Below are 5373 nucleotides of genomic sequence, written 5' to 3'. Positions count from 1 at the left end.
ACATAGCAGGTTAAGTCGGCAGTTCAAAGAGAAGAGTTGGAAAGCATTTTATGAGTTTATCCAGTCACAGGGTATCTCCAGAATCCAGAACTAAGCCAAAGGATACGAATTGGTAGGCAGACCCAAGTGGCAATCTGATGCCATGAATGTGCCACTTCAACTGGGGAAGAAAAAGAATGCAAACCTAGCTAGAACAATAAAGAAACGATAAACTAGCTAGGATGCAAAGCAATTAAGTGGGAACTCAACCTTTCCCTTTCCTGTGCACTTTGCCTTTTGCATTATTGGCTTCCCATGTAGTTTTCTTAAGCTAGATGGGAAAGAAAACAAGATAGACACAAGAATCTACAAAGTAACGAGCTCTGATTGGCTGCTTTTGAATTATTCTTGAGGGTCTTCTGTTTGGGTAATTGTTAAACAAGAATAAACACCAGCCAAGAGATATCTGCTCATCACTGAATTCATCAAAGTGAAAGAAACCCGCCTGCACTAACCATATTATTGTGGAGGATCTGGTTCCTTTCAAAAGAGAGATCTAGAGAGAGAGAGGGAGGGCCCGTCTTTGGCTTGCTGTTTCTTGATCTTGATAGGTCTTGCTTAATTGGGTCATTTGGAGGGGGCTTAATTATCATTAACAACTGCAAGAAAAAAATGTTGTCGGGTGGTACAGCTACTTGGACAGATAAGGCTCTGAATGGGCCAGGCGACTGGCATGAAAGAGAAAGGCTGAACAGTAGTGAACTTGTTCACATATACTTTTTAACTCAGACTGGTTATCGTTATCTCTTCGTCCATATATACTCCATGGTATATGAACTATGGATGCCCATCAACTTGCAAATTAATGGTCCCCTTCCCTCCCTCATCCTTCATCCCCCACCTTTCCCCACTTGTCGGTGCCACGCGCCGTCCCATACATCTCGATCAGTGCTTCTCTCAACGTACGTTCTTCAATTCATATTGGTAGCTAGACTCAGTAGTTCCTACCTCATATATACTTTGTTCCCCCTCCACCAGCCTAATAAGCTTTATATATACTTGCTCTCTCTTTAGGCTTGCTCACTTTGGGTATGCTTGTTCAGATACCCACTTTGCCAAAAATGCTAATCCCTGTGTCCACTTTCTGTGTATTCTCTTCTTCACTTTTTTTTTTTTTTTTTTTCTGGGTAAATGCCGATGGGTTGAAGTTTGTCTCTGTTGCACCATATATAGAATTAATTAATACGGAAAATTTTGCCTTAATGAGTCTGTTTGTTTGATTTTACACATGCATGATGGTTCGATGTCAAGGCGTGCTCTTGAGTCCTCATGACCTGCTGCAACGTAACTTCCAATCATAAAATGATCTTTGCTTTTTTTCCTAATCCATGAAGGACGTACGATAGCGATTTCAGCATTGCCCAGGAAAGGAAATTTCTCTTTTTACAACTTACTATATTTGGTTTTCAGAATTTCTTTTAAATTTATTTATTATTTTAAATAGCCTTGATTGGAATCCATCTGATACAATTAATACATTCTTATTGGTCGGGCTATTGTGCTGTGTATTGTCTATGTTTGTCATTGTTATTGCAGATTCGTCCATTGCTTCCGGGTCGTTAAAAAGATTAACGAGTCAATTCCTGCGCGCGAGGTCTTATAAGGGCTATCACTTATCTGCCATATCATTGACTTCCCTTCTCTTCCGAATTCATTTGAGTAACTAAAACCAATTCATTGCTTTGGAACGAACGTTCAAAGTTAAAACGTCAAGGTCTTGGATAACGTTGGACATGCACCAATGACCAACCTGTACTGTACTACCATTTTGGCCAAACACTCCACCTGTCCAGCTACGAGGAAAAGATAGCGCTGGGCTCTTTCTACGCCCTTTTTTTTTTTTTTTGTAAGTGTGTCCTCATTCCTTCAAACATTGCTCCAGCTTCAAAGGGACCCTCACAGATCAACGTACTGCAGTGCCCGTGAAAAAAAGCAAAGAATGTAAGGCCGTTTTTTTACATAAGATAAATCAAAAGCCTGTTTCAAACAATGTCTTTTTCTTTATGTTTCTCTGAATTATATCTTAAAAATCAAGAAAATGTGGTTTGAAGCAATGTCAAATTTAATGTTTTCTAGTACATTATAATTATGGTATAATGATATATCATCGTTTTAGACATTAAATAATATAAATCATATTGAAAATATTGTTAACATCACTTATGTCAAATAAAACTAATATTGTTTTCTCAAAAAATAGTCTATGCAACAACACCAAATCCAAACAAATGAGAAAATGGTGCTTACAATTTTACACAATGTTCCTTGTAGTGATGCCAAATACCTAAAAAAAATTGAAGAAAACGATTTTTCGAATTTTATATTTCAACCAACAGAGTGCTGAGCTTGATAACGGACACGTTTCACATTAACGGTGGACCTCTTTAAGTACCGTTAACTCTAATATTGTTTTCTCAAAAAATAGTCTATGCAACAACACCAAATCCAAACAAATGAGAAAATGGTGCTTACAATTTTACACAATGTTCCTTGTAGTGATGCCAAATACCTAAAAAAAATTGAAGAAAACGATTTTTCGAATTTTATATTTCAACCAACAGAGTGCTGAGCTTGATAACGGACACGTTTCACATTAACGGTGGACCTCTTTAAGTACCGTTAACTTTTTATCATTTTGTATGTTTTTTTTTTTTTTTTCTGATACAAAAGTTATTATTATCATTATTTTTGCGGAAAAATCAAAGGATGTGTGCGTTTTTCCGTCTCCTCTCATTCTCGTTATCCGAGCTGCCTCCCCAACACTCCCCATCTCTTCCACGATTCTGTTGTTTCTGTATCAGGTCATTCACCACCCCTAAGCTTTAACACATTCGCATCACAGTCTCCTCTCTATTTGATTTGGACTCCGCCTCATATTTAGAAATTTCTCCTTTGCAAATGCCTGTTGCCTTCAACTTTCTGCGTTGACAAGGCATACTGCGTAAGAGATTACCAAAATGCTAAAAAATAGTCAATACTGAAAATTTCTGGTTCCGATTATAAAAGGTAAGCCTAGAAAAAAAATTTGGCAAAAAAAAAAAAGGAATTAATAAGAGTGGCGATGACACCCTCCATGAGAGAAACGAAGCTATCCTTGAGTAAAGTTTAACGTGTTTGGGACCTTTAAGAAGAACACCCAGACCAGAATGCCCTCTTCATTACAACTAGACATAACGCCCTTTTCTCTCCCAAACCAGAGCAACGGGATCTAATTATCTACTTGTTACTGATAAGAAAAATAACACTTAAGAAGCACCATCGACAATCCATACAGGAAGGCTCAGTTTGGAAAGAGTACAAATACAAATATGTAAAGTGTAAAACCTTGTATTTTGTATTATTTTGTATATATTTGCATGGTACATATTTGTATTAGTACTTTTAAACTGATCCTAAGGCTCTGTTTGTTTGCAATACAAATGGCAAATTGGAGTATTTATGTACCCCAGTTCACATTTGCGAGCGTTTGTTTGAAACATAAAAAGGTAATGGTTATTAGAACAAAAATGCATTTTCTGACACTCTTGTACTCTAAGAAGAGAGCATTGTTGTATCTATTTTTTGGATAAAATTTTTCGTTTTTTTTTTATACTTAACTTTTTGACTAAAGATTAAAGTTAATGCATTGGAGCATAAGATAGTTGGAGCATTTAATGATAGACCCACACTTTTGCACGGATTTCAAACAAACAAGATAAATGCAAAAATGGTTTAAAATGTAAACCGTATTCACATTCATGAACTGAAAAATAGGTAAATATGTAATATGCATATTTGCATTTGCATTGCAACCAAACACAGCCTAAAGGAAAAACCAATTGCAAACATAGTTGTGGAGACCTAACCATCAGCCAAGGAGGGGCACAGAGCTGACTTGAACCCATGACTGAACACATGACTGATCCAGAGTGTCCTCTACCTATTGGATAACTTGGATCAGCCATATCTTCCTAAAACATGGTAGAGATGGAGAACGTCATCTTCTTCAATCTTGCAATGATGTAACTTCTACATAAGGTCAGACTACCATCGAGCTAAAATTTTAGCTTATTTTATCTAATTGATCCCAAGATGGATGGATTTGATACAAATAACATATATAGATTGGGTACCAAAGTAACTTATTTGTATAGTGGCAGGTCTGTCCACTTAGAAGAAGAAAGGGCTGCTATAAAGAGGGAACCTATAGATGACTGCCTCAGCAGTCTTCAATTAATGTCTATCCAGTTAAAAGGGGGAATGGGCTGCTATACAGAAGGACAAGATGGTCTTTCTACAACCTCAAGACCAACTCTTCGTCATTATGACAAAGCCATATGGATGCTAGCGCAAACAGGAATAAACCCAGAATCCATACCAAACTGCATCTCCCACAATTCAAATTCTATTTTACAAAGTTCCTCATCATTTTTCGTCTTATATGGGACATGAGGAATGCTAAGCTGCATGGTCAACCCATTATTCACCCAACTCAGCCGTTAGAAAAAGCTGAAACCTACCTCAGTCCAGAGACAATCCATCCTCCCAACAGAACTATCCACAACTTTCATTCATAGGGAAATCCTTCCCATATTTTATTCACTAATGGAGCCTACATGCCTGTTACAGGGACTGGAAAGGCCTCGAGCTTAAGCATCAAGTTGATGCTAGTTTTTTGTGATTCAGCAGTTGTAAATACAGTTAATCAGATTACTACAGCTGACTGGGAGATAAAACACCTCATGGATCAGAAAATGAACCTGTTGAGGTCTTTTGATCATATATGTATTAAGCATATAAGTAGAGTATCTAACAATGCTGCTCATGATATTGCTTACAATGCTTGCAAGTTTAATATTGTAACCACTACTGGTGGCAGCAGGAAAGCTCAGTGTAATACTTCTATGTCCGGTTATTGCAATCCTTTTGTTGCATAAAAAAATATAATATACAATGGAGCTTCAATTGGACTTATATTTATTAGAATTGACATGTTTTTTATATATCGGTCAACTAAAGAATTGATTCCAAGAAATGGGGTGATGGCAAACGTGATTCTGTTTCCGAGAAACAAGAATCGAATGACTGCCAAACACACTTATTCTCTGGATGAAAATTCTCAAAATCCATTCTTTTTTTAAAGGATTCTGAGAACGAGAATATCCAGAATTGATGCCAAACGGGGCCTAACATGCCAAATGTTTAATCTTAAAGCAAACTAACTTCCATGAAAAATCTGGTTTTTGGTGGATATAAGGAGTTAGCAACCTTGCTGTATGAAAAAAAAAAAGGATTAAATTTGGTATAAACTCTCCAAAACTGTAGAAATGGTGGATGTTTCTAACACAGCTATGA

The sequence above is a fragment of the Nelumbo lutea genome, chromosome 1, assembly GCF_056320005.1.
Source record: "Nelumbo lutea isolate HS-2025 chromosome 1, American lotus-T2T, whole genome shotgun sequence".
Taxonomy (NCBI): Eukaryota; Viridiplantae; Streptophyta; class Magnoliopsida; order Proteales; family Nelumbonaceae; genus Nelumbo; species Nelumbo lutea.
This window is presented reverse-complemented; position numbering follows the sequence as displayed.